The sequence below is a fragment of the Monodon monoceros genome, unplaced genomic scaffold (assembly GCF_005190385.1).
Source record: "Monodon monoceros isolate NGI ecotype Baffin Bay Population unplaced genomic scaffold, NGI_Narwhal_1 Super_Scaffold_19, whole genome shotgun sequence".
NCBI lineage: Eukaryota > Metazoa > Chordata > Mammalia > Artiodactyla > Monodontidae > Monodon > Monodon monoceros.
Window position 1 is genome coordinate 36,319,180 of NW_021703775.1, and position 19,017 is coordinate 36,338,196.

A 19,017-nucleotide genomic window follows, 5' to 3' on the forward strand; every position below is an offset into this window, starting at 1 on the left:
TCGGCAAAGTGGCCTCATGAAATGTTGCCGTGGTTTAGTCCTGTGGGCAGCACCCAAGAATCCTGCTCTAAGCCCTTGTGAAAATTGCCAGGCCTCCCCGTGCCCCCAGCTCCCAACCTCCATCTTCCTAAAACTGAAAACCACACAGAGGCAAACGTCACCCTCACTCTCACTGGAGAGGTGGCAGCGGCAGGCCTGTTTCTTGTGGCAGGGAGAAGACAGCTAAGTCCTGCTTTGCCCTGGTAGCCAGTGATTTTACTCTAAGTGAGTCTATTATAGCTTCTGATCCAGGTAAGGCTGGGTTAGCTTCGAGGCAGCAGTGACCAACCTGCCTTCCCTACACACAGGCCGAGGTACAGGCTCAGAGAGGAAGCGTCTCCCAGGGCCTTTCCCCAGACCCAGTCAGATGCCCCCTGGGTAGCTCTGTAACAAGACAGTATTACCTGAACAAACTTATTAAACAAACTTATTAAAAGCAAAGCAAATCTGCCAAACTTACCTGAGCAGAAGACACTGACCCTGAAGAGCCCAGAGCAAGAGCTTGGAGCTACAGTCAGCCCAAGTTCCCTAACATGGGGAATGTTACAAGGAACAACTTACACTTTCTCATCAGAGGACTTCCACTTGGATAGAATCCTCTGAAACCATCAACCATCAAGAACATACCCAAATAAAGCAGTCGCCAAAACCACAAAAATGAAAAGACTAAATTCACTGTTTTGTAACATTCCCGTGGGTCTTGTTTTGTTTTGTTTTTTTATTTTGGTAGCAGTCATTTGACCTGACCACCCAGGCTACCGAAGGCTCTCAGGGAAAAGACTGGGGCCCCTGCACAGGACTGTGAATGCAAACACTGAAAAAAAGCTATCAAGTCCTAGGGTTTCTTGTTGCGGGCATTTCTGACCTTCTGAGTCAAGTAACCTGATGAAACAGTCACCTCATCTACCCAGAGGCCACTCAGGAAGCATCTGACTCATTCTTGTTGACTCATATGCTGGAAAAGCAAAACCAAATGGGCTCTGATAGCAATCTAGTTTGGAGCAGTTTTACTTGTAAGCAGCTGGCTCCCTGCCTACAGAGAATATAAACCTACAGAAATAAAGAAAAAAGCTTAGCAACCCACGCCCTACCCCCAAATAATGTTCCAGGTGATATTTTGTAAGCACAGCTGCAAACTGTGCTCTATTAACCTGGAAATGGAGCAAAACACACCTGGACACTGTGCACCATTTGTGAAATGAGCAAGGGGCAGAGCAGGCCAGCCCGGAACATGAACTGGCCAGTAGGCAGGTCTCGAACACTTGGGCGTTCTCTCTCTCAGAAAGAGCTGCTCTTTTTTTATTTCACCTTTGCGTTCTTAGTGGACATGTCATTCAGCTGGAGATCTGGACTGTTTGATATAAGCAAAGGCAGAGTCGTGGGATCACCATTGGCCACATAAGGGAGTCCAACAATTTGGGGAAAGAAAACACCGGCCCAGACAGTGAAGCGTGTTGGATTTCTCACATCAAAAGTCAGCTTCTCAAATAGGGGAAGACTAGACGTGCTTGCCTCTGGAGTAGGGGACTGGGAGGTAGAAAGGATGCTCTTTTTTATTATGAACATCGTAATACTATTGACTTTTAAACTATGAATATATATTACTTTGTTTTTAAAAAATTAAATGTTTCTAAAAAAAAAAAGGAAGCAGAACTGAAGCCCTAAGAAATGGGGTCAGTTCCATTTTTATGGAGTTTTAGGGGCATCTTTTATTTGAGGCTCTAGAAATTGTAATTTTCTTGTTGTATGTTAATTAAGCTTCTCCATCTGGCGGGAGAAAGTCAGCTTCTGGATTTGGAAGGATGGGAGCCAGAAAAGATCCTGACTGTGGACCTAGAGCATGGCCACCCCACGTGCTCTGTGGGCCCTGGGCAGGTGGATTTCTCTAAAGGTATCTTTGGATGCTGACAACAGGGCTGGCCAGAGAAGGGATACATGTCAGATCTATTCTTAGCCCCTAGACTCTAGACCCCTAGATCATTTCGTGTGTCATCTCCTAAAGCTGCTTCTGCTAGAACCACAGCCCTGAGGAGATCCACACAGAGGCTTCAGGCCTTTGCATCCTTTACACTTGGCGATTCCTTCTTCCCTCGGATATGCACTCGGCCTGCTCCGTCGCCCCCTTCAGGCCTCTGAGCAAATGTCAGCCGCTTAATAATAGTTGTGCCTGGTCAATTACTACCTGAAATGGCCTTACAATTCGCCTGCCAGATTTCTCTTCCTTACACTTATTAGTACTTCCCATTATGTGATCTATTTATGTACCCAGTAGAGAGAGACAGAGGTGGGGGGGGATAAAGGGATGGAGGGAAGGAGGGAGGGAGGGATGTGGGGGGAGGGAGAGAAGAGACTGGTTGTAATTCCTCCTCATGACCACAAGATGGCACCATTGCTCAGAGTCTTTACTCTGAAAAGCAAATCAGGTAAGCAAAATCTAAGGCTGCTTTGGGATTCCGGGCTTCCCTCCCTCCCTGTCTGTCCGTCTATCTGTTTCAGTCTTTCTTCTTCCTCCACTCCCCCTCCCTCTGCCCCACCCCCCTTCTTCAATACCAACTTACAGACCTTCTGGTGGGGTTGGGCAATATGATAGCAGAGGCCCTTTTGTGACGCTCAGAGCAACACAGATTCCTGAGACTGATGTTTGTCTACACAAAGTGCGGTGGTTGGCTCATGGGGTACGACTGGAAAGGCTCAGTCCACCTGCTTTTTCTTCTCTTTGGACCCTGCTGGTACTGCCCTGGCCCTTGGCAGCTTCAGGGACAATCTGTTCTCTCACCCTTCCTCTTACCACGTTCGCCCCACCTCCCAGCACGCACATCTTGGAAGCTTTTGCCCCGAGATCCGGTTCTAAGGGGTCATCGGAATGACTCTAGAGAAACTATAAACACGTACAAAATGTCTCCTGGTGGTGGTTCTGAGGTCTCCTTTGTATTTTAGCCTGAGGAAAAAGCAGCCAGTGGCTTGGGGATGCTGGGTGGAGCTTGCAGTATTTTTCTAAGATTTTTGTAGCTGGGGAATAAATCTCCAGGGATGGGCAGGGCTGCAGGCTAATTCCAGTACAGCAGGATCGGGCTATGAAAACATGCACACAAAGGAAACTTCAAAGCTCTTCCTTGAATCTGAATGGGAAGGGGCCTGCGGAAGGTCGTGTTAACTTTGCACCAAACGACCTCTTGCTTTCAGATGGCCCTGGAGCTCTGCACACGCTTCTGGTCCAACCCTCTCAGTGGGGTCAGGGTTCAACAGGGCCCTGAAGGCAAAGAAGAAGGCAGAGCCCAGAAGCTGGGGTCTGGGTCGAACTGTTCTCTGGCCTGAAGAGCTGAGGCTGATTTCCTCTTTGCAAACTGAGCCCAGTCACCAAAGGAACTCTCCCCACTTCGGTCCAGCCTCTTCCCCAACCCTGGTCAAACCCCGACACAGCTACTTTGCAGGGAGTGGTGAGAATTACTACTGCTGGAAGGTCACTTAAGGTAATAATTAGAACAATCATTAATTTCTGAGGCCTAAGTGACTCATTTATCTCTGATAGGCACAGGGATCAAAGGACGGCATTTATGGCTTAGAAAGAAGCTTCCCATTCTTTCCCCTGCTACAGTAAATAATAAAGAGCTCCCAAGCCTGGCTTCTTCGCCCATCTCTTCCCGGTGGGTTTTCTGTCTTTACTGTCCCTGTACAAAACAAACCCACCTCTGCCTTCTCTCCACTCCTCCCTCTTTAAGAACCATGGCAGGTCAAGCTGCTCTCTGCCCAGCTCGGAGAGTCTTGGTTGCAGCTGTGCAGTGGAGTGGTGCTGGATCCCTCCGTCCCAGGGGAGGGCACCAAACCCCTGGCCTCCGGCAGGCCCAGGGTGGGCATCAGGTGGGCTCTCCCTGGAAACTTGCTATCTTTACTTTGCCTGGGTATGTACATCTGTGCCATCGGTCTGCATGGGTCAGCTGGAAACCTGGCCCTGTCACCTATTAGCTGTGTGACCTTGGGTGAGTTCCTTAACCTTTTTCAGCCTCAGTTTCCCAATCTTTGAAATAGGGATAATAATAGCATCTAAGACTGGTTTATGAAGATTTCCTAAGATAAAATATGTGAAATGCTTACTTAGCACAGAGCCTGATACAAAAGAACATCAGCTACATTTGTCAGTGCCTCAAAATTCTTATTTCCAAAAACTTGTAGCTGCAGTGCAAACTGAGTCTTTCATGTTCTGAGGTGGCCTCTAAGAGATGCTGAGGTGAGGATGCATGTTGCCCCCACCCCCAGGACCCTGGACCACCACTGTAACAGAAATCAGATCGTGTGTGTGTATGTGTGTGTGGTGGAGGGTCCTCAGCCTCAAGGAGGCTGTGAGATGGGCCCCGGTCAGTTTCTCAACCTCGGCATTGCTGACCTTTTGGACCAGGTAAGCCCTTTGTTGTGAGGCCTCATCCTGTGCATTTCAGAACGTTTAGCACCATTTTTGGCCTCTACTTACTAGGTACCAGTAGCAGCCTTCCGGTCACAACAATCAAAAATGTCTCTAGACATCACCACATGTCCTTCGGGGGGCAAAATTGCTCTTGGTTGAGAACCACTGGTGTAGGCAGACGGGGAAGTGTGAGGGTCTCTCCGCAGGTGCCTGGCTGAGCTAAGGGGAGAAGGCAAGAATGAGCGTGGTCAGAGAGGATATCCTCCTGCCCCAGGCAGGCCTCAGGCAGACCCTCAGGACTGAGTACAGAGGTTGACCTCAGAAGGTAAACCCCTGTGGTTTTCCCTAGTAAGGATGTAGCCTGGCTTCCTCAGGAGGCCATGCCCAGCTGGGAGGTGGACCTCTGGATTCCCTATAGCCAGAACTCAAACACATAACCCTGTCCAGCCCCAGGAGCCCTGGCCGAGAAACAGTGCCCCAGTGGCACAGAATGATCACCGAATGGACAATTCTTACCTCAGGACAGAGTGCACAGCCAGGCTGCCCATGTGTGAATTCCTATGCTGCTACTACTCGCTGTGTGACCTTGAGCAAATTGCTTAACCTCTCTGTGCCTTAGGATTCTTATCTGTAAAATGAAGACAATAGCATTGACCTCATAGGGTTGTTATGAGGATTAAATGACTTAATGTACTTAAAACAGAGCCTAGCACAGAGCAAGCACTAAGTGTTTGCTAAATAAGCCAAAATCTGAAAAGAAGCTGCTACAGACCAGGAGATGCAGCTTCTGTAAGTCAGAGTTTGCCCTTGCTGTGACCTCAGGTCCAGCAGTTGTGTTTCTGGGGGCCCCTGGCCACCTGTGCTGGGGTGTGGGGTTGAGACTCCCTGGGGCAGCTGCCCTGCAGAGGTGGCTGTTCTTAAGGAAAGTTCACGTGACCAGAGAGCAAACTCAGTGCAAAGGGCTCCAGAGCTTCCCCTGGGGATTCCTTTGATTACAGAGTATCGGGAGGAAAAACTTTTTTCTCTACCAATTTAGGTTCGAGGGTTGGGGGTAGGGGGTAGGGGCTAGATTAACAGGAGAAAAGACAAAGTTTATGCACACACTGAGTGCAGGAGCACTGTGTAATGAGTAACTCACTGAGGAACCAGAGGCAAAGGTTCATATACCAACTTAACAAAAGCGGGTGGGGGAGGGGGAGGGCTTCAAAGGATGGAAGGCTCTGATGAGGCTTGTTTACACAATTTCTTTGGGAATGTCCTGGTGCCCAAGGTCGGTGCCTCCCTGACTGGAGACCAGCTGGAGGGTGGAGGTGGGGTGGTGGCTGCTGATTCTCCATGTTCTGTGCCAGGCAGATAAGGAAAGTTCAGAGGAGAGTTCTTCTGCATCTGCTGCTGGGCTATTGGTCCCATCAAGGGAAGCACCTGTGGAAGGAAGGAATGGGGTGAGTGGCTGTGACCTTTGGGAGCCCTCATATTTCTGCTGTCAGAGGAGGCAAAACCCCAGCCAGGAAACCCCCAAACCCATAGCAGGAAAAGCCACACAGTATTGCCGAGTGCTTTGTGTTAGTTATCTATCACTATGTAACAAATTACCCCAAACTTCATGACTTAAATGATAAACACTTATCATCTCTAACAGTCTAAGAGTCAGGAATTTGGAAGCACCTGAGCTGGGTTGTTCTGGCTCAAGGTCTCAAGATGTTGAACGGGGCTGCTGTCATCTGAAGGCTTGATTGGAGCTGGGGGTCCACATGCAAGATGGCTCCTCTCATGGCTGTTGGCAGGAGGCCTTGGTTCTGTACCACATGGACCTTTGATAGGGCTGCTTGTGTGTCCTGACAACATGGCAGCTGGCTTCTTCCAGAGTGAGCAGTCCAAGACAGAAACTAATGCAGAAGTCATAGTGTCTTTTATTGAGCTAGCCTCAAAGGCATATGCCATCAATCTGCTGTATTTTGTTGGTCATACCGATCAATCCTGACACAATGTGGGAGGAGACTGCACAAGACCATGAAAACCGGGAGGTGGGGCTCACTGGGCACCATCTGAGAGGCTGAACACCAGGGCTTTCAGGTCTCCCTCTGAGAAGAACATTCACCTGGGCATTGGCCCAGATGACAGCCCGGTCAGACATATCCCTACAGAAGCCGCTCAGGCTGAAAACCCAACGCACGATGTGGGATTTGGTGCTGCTACCACTGCCTCAGTCTGCTTCCCCACTGAACAGTACATCCACTCGGAACTGGGTGAGCCACCCTCTCGGTGGGGTGAAGGCTGGATGCAAGGCACTGGGTGGGAGAAACCCTGGGCTTGTGGGCCCCTCTCCAAGCTGAGACTGGGAAACAAAACCGTCACACTCACTCTCTCACACACACACACACACACACACACACACACACACACCCCATAACAGTAGGGGAACATGCAATTATAAAAGGTTGGTCCAAGATTTCAGAGGAGGGGGATCTGGCAGGACTGGGGCAGTTCTGCAGGCTTCAGGGAGGAGATAGAACATGAGCGAAGTCCTAGCACCCAAGGCTCTTCCGGAGCCCCAAATCCAGACATGAGGAACTGCTGACAGCTCCCTCTGTGTCCTGCTGTTTCATGCCTCCCAGCCATTGCAATAGAATACCTTTCCCCCATTATTCTCCTTCTTGTTACCTCTATTTACCCTTTCAGACTCAGCTCAAGGAGGACCACCTCCAAGAAGCCTCCCATGTGATATAGCTGCCCGCCTCTGTGGTCTCATAGCTCCCTCGCCCCTCACAAATCCCTACCATGCTTGACCACACTCACCGCTTGCTCCCCCCCGGACTTGACTCTCCTTGAGGGCAGGGGACAATGCCAGATTCAATGGGGGCTGCCACGTGCCTTGTGCACACTCAGCACTGAATATATGTTTCTAAGGAAAGGAGGGAGGGGAAGAGGAAGAGAGAGAAGGATGGATTAGGGAGACAGCAAATAGCTCCTTGTCTCTCTTTCTCCCTTTCGCTCCCCAAGAGTGGGGCTTCAAGGGGAAACAGAGCTGCTGGCCAGAGCCGCTCACCTCTGTCCTCCACACCCCAAGCAAAAAAAGCTGGACCTCATATAACACTCTGAGAAAGTTTTGGGTACTGAAGGCGCATTAAAAAGGAGGCTTCAGGGGCTGGAGGAGTACTTGTTCCCGGGATATCCTGACTTTGCTGGAGGAACTTGAGGTTAATAACAGGTTGAAAATACCCCATGGTGACGATCTCTGTGGGAAAATCTCGTGATCCAACAGTTTTCCTGAGAGTAGTCAGCGGTGCTGGGAGGCTGAAAGTCTGTGGATAAAAGCAACTCAAGGCCAAGCTATGGAGTGACCCCAGCAGGAGATCAGTCGGAGGGAATCACAGGGACTGCAGGACTGCTCGGTCACCTCTGGGCACTCATCAGACCTCCGGTTATTCACAGAGTTCTCTTTCCACAGGCATCAGGTTAATATTTTAAACATTAACTGATGTTTTGTTTTGCTGTAGTTTTCTGTTTGCCGAGACCTCCTTTGCTCAGGATCAATTAGCCACATGCATACCATCTTTATTAGCATATGCAGGGCTCACTTTTATTTTACTTTATTTTCTTGACCCCTTCACCCCATCCCCAATCTCATTTTTCTCCTCTTACGTCCTTGTGATTCTTTGTGTCTGGCCAATCTATATTTCTATGTGTATCTAGGCCCAATATTGGTATTATTTTGTGCATATTTTTAAAAATATGCTTAAGTAGTCTTTGATAAACATGTCATTCTTTTCTCACTTTTTTCCAGTCAAGACTATGAGATTTTGAGATGGCTCCCAGTTAATATAAGTAAATATGGACCAGAGCATTCCTTTCATCTGCTGAATGGTACTCAGCATTTTCATATAACCTTTTATGTAACTACTTTCCTATGAATAAACTTCTAGGTGTTTCCAAATCTTCATTATTACAAACAATTCTACAAGAACAAATCCACACATGTTTCTTTGGGGGCTCGGGCAAGAATGTCTCTGGGCTCAGCATCCCCAAGTACTGGGTTGTAGGAGTGGCCCATATTCCACATCACTTAACACTTTCAATCTGCTTCCCAGAAAGATTAGTTAACATTCCTATGAGATATTCTGCTTTCCTTCACCTTTGGTGGCACTTGATATCATCCAACTTTTTAATATTTGCAAATCTGATATGTCTAAGAGCCATATCTCCTTCTTAACCAAATGTCCCCCCTGGTTTCCTTCCCATCCTGGTCTGCTGTTTCCCCTTTTAAAGCCTCAGGCTGTTCTTTCACACTCCCTCAGGGAAGGGATGTGATATGAAGCACTGCCCCGGAGGGGATGGAGGAGGGAGAAGTGTCTCCTTCTGGCTTTTGAGTTTCAAAATCCTCCACTCTTGGGGGACCAAAAAGGTTTCAGAGCACAGAAAAATGATTTGGTAGAAAAACATCATGAAAAGGAAGGGAAAGTCAAGCACCCACTTTGGCCCAGCCCGACCTGACCCGTGATGGCTGGGCCCAGTGAAGGAGAGTGAAGGCCCAGAAGGAAGGAAAGGAAAGTTCTTATGGATTGCAAACCAGAGGCTGATGTTGAGGCTGAAGCACAGATACAGGAAGTGGGCTTTAAGGGCACCAGGGAGTGGTGGGGTCTGTGGTTCCCTGGACGGCATGTTCCTGTAACACTTCTCAATTTGGCTGGTTGTTACACGGTGGAGGTCTGGGCTAGTGTTACCAGGTATTTCCATTTTTCCAAAAGAATCCAAAATCAGAATTTTTATGTGGAAGGTCTCCTTCAAAAAAAAGAAAAAAGAAAGTCACTATGGCAAATTTCAAAACATATGTAAAATTAGGCAAACTAGTATAATGAACTTCCTTGTACCCATGACTGAGTTTCAACAATTGTCAACTCATGGCTAATTTCGTCTCTTCTATAACCCCACCCTTTCCCAGTCCTGAATGATTTTGAAGTAAATCCCAGACTCATCGTTTTCTCTGTAAAGATAAGAACTCATGTTTTTTTAAACCATAACACAACATCATCACTAAATAAACTCCAATAACTTCCAATCAAATAGCCTGTCAGTGTTAAAATTTACAGTTTTCTCGTGGTGGTCATAAGTGTTTACTTTATATTATTTTATTTTTATAGTTTGTTTGAAATAGGACCCAAAGTCCACACAGTGCAAGTGACTGATGTTTTTAAGTTTCCTTTCATCTCTAGGTTTGCTCCCCACCCTTTGGACTCTTGCGATGTATCTGTTAATGAAGCCAGGTCCTTTATCATGTAGAGTGTTCCACGGTCTGGATTTTGTTGGTGTCATTTAACATACTTCCTCTGTCTTCTGCATTTCCTGTAATTGGTAGCTGGATCTAAAAGCCAAAACTCTCATTTTAAAAGATGTTCATAATCTTTTCAAAAGAATCTTTAAATACTGTCTGAGCCAGATAAAAACCTCCTGAACTGGATCTAGACTGTTTGCTACCCCCATCTTAGATGTTAGTGGATCATGGACAAGAGGGTTCGGGGACCTGTGTCCTGAGCAGAGCCCCAGGGAGAGAGCAAAATCCTGAATGAACATGTAGGATCTGAGACCAGGGGGCCTGTGCCTCATTTTCCACATAGAATCCCATTCAGAGAGGTGCCAAGACCCCATAGAAGGGAGGGGGTGTGCAGTGTGTCAAGGCAGACAGAGCCTGGCATGCACTCAAGAGCAGCACAGCAGTGGAGGGGCGCCCAGTCCCCAGGGACCCTGCGTCCCCATAGCAACCAAGGAGCACCTGCTGTGCCATCCTCATGCCACAGGAAGTCCACCAGAACTAGACACCCAGAGGAAAAGGAGGTGGACCGTATATGGCTGGGATGAATCGGGACACCTTGATGGCCTGGGAGACTATACTAGAAGTTCAGCTGCATCAAGGAAAACAGAGAAGCTTCTGTTTCTCCTTCACCTGAGTTGGTGGACTGAGGTTTGTACGCACTACAAGGGGAGCCTCCAGGGACCCCTGACAGCACACCTTAGAGCCGAGGCATTTGGGGGCAGTGGCCCCCTCTCCGTGGGAGAACCGGATTGAGGAGATGAGGGGCCCTCAGAGGCCACTCATGATTCTAGAAATCCTCCTTTCCCTTCTTTCTGTTTGATTTTGATAGAAATAGTCATCTAACTTTCCAGGTTTTTTCTTTTAAGAAACCTTTGAGTGTACCTCATAATTTACTAACGGATTTTGTTTTTCGATCTGAACTGGGGTGCTTTGTATACAGTAGAAGAATTTTGACTGTATTCACTTACTATCATGTTTAGTCATTTCCTGGGTTCATATTTTATTTTAATTTTTATATTTCCTTATCTCTTTTCCATTATGTCTTTTGCTTATTTGTATCTTGCAAGTAAGTATGTGTGGTAAGTCATATTTCTTTTTTTTTTTTTAGCAGTAATGGGCAATTAACTTAAAACAAACAATAAACATTTCCTTTTCTACATTTGGTCCTAACTAACGACAATCAGAACTTTTAACTCTCTTCTATGAGAAAAATTTTTTTTGCTTTTCACTGCCTACCAAATAAAAGGAAAAAGTATTCAAAAGAATGAAAAGATCATCATATAATAGAAAAGACATATTTAGTAATAAAATATTAAGACCATTGAATATATATGACCCTAAAATATAGTTCTAAAATGCAGAAAGCAAAAATGGGCATAAATACAAGAAAATTTCATTTTAGAAAAACAATTATAGTAAGAGATTTTACTGTCCTATCCTCAGTGAGGCTTGAATTCAACTGCATAATAATAGAAATGCAAATATGGCAGATTAATCAAATGGAGTATTTTTCCTAAGTAAGGTAAAGTCTGGCAGGCCTCCAGGGCCAGTGCAGAGGTTGTGGAAGTTAACAAGTGTTCCGGCTCCTCCTAACTTCAGGCTCTCCTACAGTGTGCTGTTCTTGACCTTGAAGGGTAGCAGAAAATGCCACCCCAAAATATGCCAGAGAGATCCACCGCTCACTCCTTATCTCCTCTTTGACGTCTTTGCTTGTCTACTGTTGGACCTGCCTCACTGTGCATGTGACACCTTATTTCTCCACCTCTCTGGCCTGTCGCACCAGCTATTCTCTTAACTATTCCCCCTCTATTTCAGCAACACACTCCTAGGCTCCTTGAGTGGTGCCCTTCCCAGCTCAGCCTGGAACCAGAGTCCCCCTGCTAATACAGTTTTAGATATTCCTCAACTCTCACTTTAGTTCCTGAGACTGTCCCAGCCCTTGAGAAAAAAATCACTTAGAGACAGAATTAATGGATATCTTGTACTATGTATAATTTCCAACTGTCCATGGCAATTGCCCATATGGTGTCATACACCACATGCTAGACCACAGACATAATCTCTACTAGTTCCAAAAGAACAGAAATGAAATGTGCTACGTTCTCTGGCCAAAATAGAATGAAATATAAAGTAACAACCAAAACAAATAAAAATAAACCAACTACTTGGAAATGTAAAAATACTTACTGAGTCAACAGTTGAATTGGAAAGGAAATAAAGAACACAAAAGGAGTTTATTCAGAAAACAATGCTCGTTAAAACATGCCACAGTAATCTCTGTGGAATGTAGTCAAAGCAGTACTTTTAGGAAATTTTATGATTTAAAATTTTCTCTTTTTTGGTGGTTGATAAAAGGGAATATTTTAGAAAGAATTCAATTGACAATATGAGAAAAGGAAGGAAAAGACAAGCCAGACTAAAGAGGAAGAAGAAAATACAACCATAAAAGCAGAAGGAAATCATTTTGAAAGTAAAAAATAATTTCTCTGGACGCAGTAAATAAAACCAAAAGCTAAGTATTTGAAAAGTAAAGGCATTTCAATAAAATCTGAATTGAGAAAGGAGATACCAACCAATATATAAAATTTAAAAATAAGAATAGAACACAAAAGCATTTGCTAATAAGATTTGAACATATGAGTGAAAAGAACAATAACTTGGAGGGAGAAAGAAATTTAGAAATCTACTCAACCAGAAGTGTCCAGGTATATAGATATAGATCGATCATATATATATATATATATACATATATATACACACACACACACATATATGGCAACAGTGTTCTGTTGCTGCATAACAAATTACCACAAATCCAGCGGCTTAAAATAATACGTATTTATTATCTTACAGTTTTGCTGGCTCAGAAGTCCCAGGTACAGCTTAGCTGGATTCCTGGCTCAGAGTTTCACAGGTGGTAATCAAGGTGTTAACTATACAGTGTTCTTATCTGGTGCCTTGATGGGAAAAATCTGCTTCCAAGCTTATTGGCTGTTGGCAGAATCCATTTCCTTATGGCTGTTTGCCTAAGGCCCCAGCTTCTTACTAACTGTTGGCTATCCTCAGGTCCTAAGGCCACCTGCAGCTCCTTGCCATGTGACCCTCCCCATAGGCAGTTCACAACATGGCATTTTGCTTCTTCAAGGTCAACAGGAGAACCTCTCCAGTCTGTCTGTCTGTCTAGCTAGCTAGCTAGCTATATCTGTATCTATCATATGTAATTAAGGAGTGACACCCCATCACCTTTACCATGATACACTAGTTAGAAGCAAGTCACAAGGTTCCACTTACATCTAACGGGAGGGGATTATTATACAGGAGTGTTATTTATTGGAGGTCACCTTAGGGTGTGTCCACCACAATATGGGTGAATACTAAATCCTCCCAAACTTTCCCAGACTAATTACCTCCCTTGAAAAATGGAAATCAAGGAGTTCTAGCCCTTTAAGACAGGACAGAAGCTCCAAAAGAGGCATGTGCTACAGGCAATATAAGCCTTTGAGAACAGAGCCTGGGGCTCTCACCCTTGTGTACTTTAATACCTATTGCAACATCCCAATCTACAGCTCAGCTGGTGACTCCAACCTCTGCCCTCCACTTCTTCTCTCTGGGTTCAAACCCAGCTACTGTACTGTCAATCCTTGGCTTCACTTCTTGGCTTTACAAGCAGCTGCCCCAATGGAGTCTTGTTCTCCATGGCTGCCATGTTCTCCTGCTAAGCAATGCATACAACTTTAGGGGTCTAATGACATTCTAGGCCCTCACCCCTTGGTTTCCTCTCCTGTCCTATAACCTAGGTCTTATCCACTAAGTATTGCAAATACTCTGATCCACATGCTGAAGGGCCTGAGATTGATGCTGTGAAGAAAAGAGCTTGTGGGCTACAATTTACAAAGTCTTGCCTGGCAAAGTCTCTCTAGGAACGGACTGAACTGGAATTGGAAGGCCCTGGGGCTGACTTTGTTAGTGATGACAAAGGTCAAATGTATTTCTTGGTCTGTTTTTATTAGGATGTCAGAGAGGAGCTGATGAACAGACTTGGTCTTTACTTAAAGCAGCTCTTACTATTCCATACATTGTTTCTGAACCTTGAAAAGTGTGACCTATTGCATAGTTCATTCCGAGATGGGAAGATACACGGGGCTTGATCCTGAAATCTAATAAAGGTAATGTACAAACAAAGAATACTCTAGGCCATGCATTCACAATGGGGTGACAGCTCCATGCATTCCAATGGAGCAATTTGGTTCTTGAAGGGGCTAAAGAATCTTACTCTCTTTTATGTAGGAAGTGCAGATATACAAACAGTACAAATACAGATAGACAGTGTATCTGTGGAATTGAAATTACATGGGGGACAATTAAGGAAAGAAATTCTTATTAGGGGGATAATAGTGATAAAAAGAGGAAGAAGCACGGTCTAGGGAATCTTCACCTATAGATCAAAGCCACCCACAAATCTCACATTAAAATATACACAAATTTCATTAATATTTATTTATGGCCAAAGAGGCTCCCAAGAATGACTGAAGGGTTTGACACAAAGGCAACTATTATTAATAATAACAATAAAATATCATCCAATTCACTGGATTAAATAATGAAAATGTGATGATTTCAACAGATGCTGAAACAGCACTTGATAAAATTCAATAGTCACTTTTCATTTTAAAAAAGAGGAATAGAAATATATTACAATAACATAATACAGAGCTATTTAAAACAGAGCTTGTTTTATCTTTAATGCAAAGCAGACATTGTTATTTAAAATAGTAGCAAAACCGGAAGCCCTATGAGTCCCACCTTCACCCCAGCCACCTAAAATGATCGTCTGGCCACTGTAGCCATGCGGAGGCTTTATATGAATAAAACAGTTGAGTAAAGTGGATGAATATAAGATTCAGTGTATATTCAAAACACAGCTTAATTCCTTTGAACTGATTAGAAATATTAATTAAAAATGAGATCCTATTCACAATAATAACAAAGAAGAAAATACCGAATTTAGAATTTCAGTCATATTCAGTATAATCTAATTCATGTTTTCAAAAATCATGTATGTTTCATGTGTTTATAAATGTATGTAAGTGAATAACAGAGAGAGGCCTGAAGTCTAAGACAAGTGCTTTTCCCAAGAGAGGCGAAGAGGATGGAGAGAGTAAGGAGGGGCTTTCTGCTTCCTTTGAATTTCTTCCATTGATAATGTATTAACACAGAACTTTTAAAATCTTAAAACTTTACAAAACAGCATTTATGACCTCATTTTGTCAAATTACAGAAACATTTATATACACTTAGAAAATGTCCCAAAAGATGATTACACAAGTTTTACAGTAGTTATGTATAGATGGTGGGATTTTAGGTGATTTTCACTGTGATTTTTCTCTTTACACTTGATCTTAGCCAAAAGGCCGAGAAGCGATGATTTTTCTTTTTAGTATTGTTTAATATTTTTACAATGAGCATGTGCTATTTTTTAAATAAAAAGTCATAAAGATATCTTCATTTTGAAAACAAACAAAGAGAATCTAAGGAGTGCTATTCATGATATAAACAAGGACACTTTTAAAACTAAGATAGCAGAAGAATATAAACAAATGGAAAAATAGATCATGTTCCTATTTATAATATATTCACATATAGATATAATACAGATAAATCTTCCCAAGCTATAGATTCTATTATCAATTAGCATTTCAAGACCAGAAGCTTCCTGTAAAATATTTATTCCACTCTCCTCTTATGAAACCAAATGAACAAAGCAAAAGAAATGAAAAATAAAGGGAGGAGGCCTCTGTTTTCAATGAGACAAGGAAGGACCAAAACTGTCAATGAAAAACCATGAGTAAACCTGCTGATTACTGTGGGATCAGAACTGGAATAGGGAAGAGAGATGCCAGGTGCCTCCTTGGACCCACGGCAGGACCCATATCTTTCCAAAGGTCCACGGTGGAAGGTTGGCTGATGACATCTTTATTCCATCTTTGAGATGTGGTAGCACAGGCTGCCTCCAGAGACTGGGGAATGTCCTGTAGAGAGTGGGATTCATCCTGCAGAGTGGCAGGGGAGGTAGGCTGCAGGAATCACCTTGCTGACCTCGCCTCCAGAGAGAGAGACGTGTGACAACAGTGCGTGGGGTGATGCAAGGGGATGGCGCAAGTGAGGCAGGGACCACTGGATTGCACCACAGGAAGCTTATGAGACTAAGTCACACGGCTTTCCAGAACACTAAGAGCTAAGAGGAGATGGTCCCCAAGGAAAAGGAAATAACTGAAAGGGTGTGTGAGACAATAAGACCTGTTAAAGTTGAAGGACTTTAATTCCTCCACCAACTTCTCTACTTGCCATACTATTATTCAGCCAGTAGTAGACCTCATTCAATGATAAGTAATAATCAAAAAGAAACCATAATGGGATTTACACATAGAAATTGTAGAGAAAGGGAATATACACAAAAGCTGCTTTAAAAATAAATATCACAAGGAGAATTACCCAAGGAAACAGAAAAGATGTTCAGATAAATTTTCTATATTCTCAAAGAAATTTCAGATAACACTATCTTTCTAGAAAAAGACCCTAAAGAAAAGACATAAGAATTCAAAGAAGTGATTTTAAAAATGAAAGTAAAAGATAAAAAGCAAGCTAGTATATTCAGGATAAAAATGGAAGAGCAAACCTTGATAAAGATGGAATCTACATTAGATGCAACAGAAAATAGGATACAAATAACTGACTGTAGTTTGAACCATAGTGGAAAGAATCTGGGAAATCACACAAAATGAACAGCAACAACAAAACCAAGATTTGTTAATGTTTCTAGAGAAAACTGCCATTGTTATAGAAGACCAATGGGATCCTTGGCATTTCTGAAGGAGCATATGCATTTCTGAAGAAGGAGAATACAAGGAATTAAGTATAAATTATTTTCAAAAATGAAATTGAAGAGAACTTTCTTAAAACAAAGATGACTTGAACCTACAAATCACAAAGGACATATACATTCCAAGAAAAACTGATATAGACTCTTCAATGTCAGAATATATCCTACTGAAGTTATAAAACATCAAGGATAAAGAAAATCTCACATGGATAGTCAGATAGTTAATAAACCATATAAAGAGAGAAAAATCAAGTTTTTTCAGGCTTCTTCTCAATGCCAAAAGACAGAGGACCAACATCTAAAAAGGTCTGAAGGAAAGTAAATTCAAGGGTTGTGTACATGCCAAGTTATCCTTCAAGTATAAAGACAAACATTCTCAGGCATGCACAACCTTAGGGAATAAAGCATCCAGGAGCCTTATCAAAAAACAACTTTTGAATGAAATCTATCCAACCAAGGAAGGAGTCAAAATAACTTCTAGAATAGAGAACCTAGGTGCATTAGTTTCCTAGGGCTGCCATAACAAAGCACCACAAATTGGATGGCTTAGAAAAATATTGTATCACGTTTCTGGTGTCTAGAATTCTGAAATCAAGGTGAGGGCAAGTCCATGCTCCCTCTGAAGGAGCTAAGGAAGGATCCTTCCTTGCCTCTTCCAGCTTTTGTAGCCCCAGACGTTCTTTGGTTTGTGGCAGCATAACTCCAATCTTCACCTGGTGGTCTCCCTATGTCTCTATATATGGTCTTCCCTCTGTGCATATCTGTGTCCAAATTTCCCCTTTTATAAGAACACCAGTCATACTGGATTAGGGCCCACTCTAATGATGTCATTTTAACTTGATCACCCTTGTAAACACACTATTTTCAAATAAGGCCATGCTGAGGTACTTGAGAATTAGAACTCCAACATACTTTTTTGGGGGAGAATACAATTGAACCTGTAACACTGAGGTAACATGAAGGGGTGAGCATTGAGTTCATTAAATACAGAGCTAAAACTATACAACAGAAAGAAGTACAGTCAGAGAACAAAATGAAGTGAGAGAAACAGTAACAGTGGAATATAATAAAAGTCAAGAGACAGAGTTGGGCATGGGATAAAATGTAAGAGTGGGTAATTCCTCATCATTTACAGCAGAAGATCAATAAATATTACTTAAAATTGAAAATTGTCTTTTTTTTTAAAGCATAGAAAATTCAATCTTCTAATGTTTTTCATTCTTTTTTTTAATTCTAAAAGACTCTTTTAAGAACTTGTGGTAAAGAAACAACCAATTTAGGGCTTCCCTGGTGGCGCAGTGGTTGGGGGTCTGCCTGCCGATGCAGGGGACACGGGTTCGTGCCCCGGTCCGGGAAGATCCCACATGCCGCGGAGCGGCTGGGCCCGTGAGCCATGGCCGCTGAGCCTGCACGTCCGGAGCCTGTGCTCCGCAACGGGAGAGGCCACAACAGTGAGAGGCCCGCGTACTGCAAAAAAAAAAAAAAAGAAAGAAAGAAACAACCAATTTAGTCATTTCTAAGTTTTGCTTCAATTCTTCTGACATTAAATTCAAGTAAAACAATATTAAATTTTTTTTCATCTAAAATGGTGTGCAGAGTATAATCCTATTTTTATAAAATTTTTTCATTATATTTATTCACATACCAACAGAGTCTCTAATGATGCTTTATAAATGTTGGGAATGTTTGTCTCTGGGCAGTAGGATTCATAGTGAGTTGTTTTTTTTACTCTTTTTACTGTACTTTTCTATATTACTTGAACTTTTATAATAAATATGTTATTTTAAACAAAAACAATAAAATCATTGTTTCACATTATTTTCCCAAAAACTTTCTTGGTAGGCATTAGGGGTGGGGCTCCACTTCAGGTCCCAGGAGGTGGTGGGTCTAGAAGGCAGGAGATAGGATCTCAGGGTCCTGTGACAGCCGACACAAGGTGACCGGGTTGTTAGGAGGCCCCTTCCCAACTGGGGGTCTGGTTTCACAGCCACTGTGGCAGAAAACTCCTCAACGGCAAATGCCACTACAGGCATTAAGGACTTTCCACAGTCAGACCCAGTCCCCAAAGAAGCCACATGGCTTTAAGTTCAGCAAAGTGAGTCAGGTCTGCTTTCTAATTTTTGACAAAGTCCAACATTTGCTTTATTGTGACATCAAAGAAGCCAACGCCCCCAGAAACCAACCCGGAGGCTGGCTCTGCTCTTCTGGACCCCCAAGCAAGAGAGCTGCCCCTGGGACTGTCCTGCGCTCACAGCTGTGTGACCAAGTTCCCCACTCCACCCTCCAAGCTGGACGTTTTCGACAGGAAGGGCATCTGGGAGCATAACGGTCGTCATCATTTTCATATTTTATTGTTCCTCTCCTTATACCTGGTCGTCACCAAATGTTCGA

General features: G+C 43.6%; 1 long non-coding RNA gene across 4 annotated transcripts in view; it reads right to left on the bottom strand.

Annotated features, from left to right (window-relative positions):
• The window catches only part of LOC114900628, a 73,101-nt gene that overhangs the window by 2,169 nt on the left and 51,915 nt on the right, over positions 1–19,017 (bottom strand). Inside the window, exons 1-3 of one of the 4 annotated variants that reach the window (XR_003794899.1) lie at positions 6,104–18,048; positions 4,955–5,860; positions 4,505–4,657 (exon numbers count right to left, since the gene is read on the bottom strand). This is a non-coding gene — a long non-coding RNA (uncharacterized LOC114900628). Of the gene's footprint in view, positions 1–4,504; positions 5,861–6,103; positions 18,052–19,017 lie in introns of those variants that run through there. The other 3 variants (XR_003794901.1, XR_003794900.1, XR_003794898.1) reach the window with 3 other exon arrangements.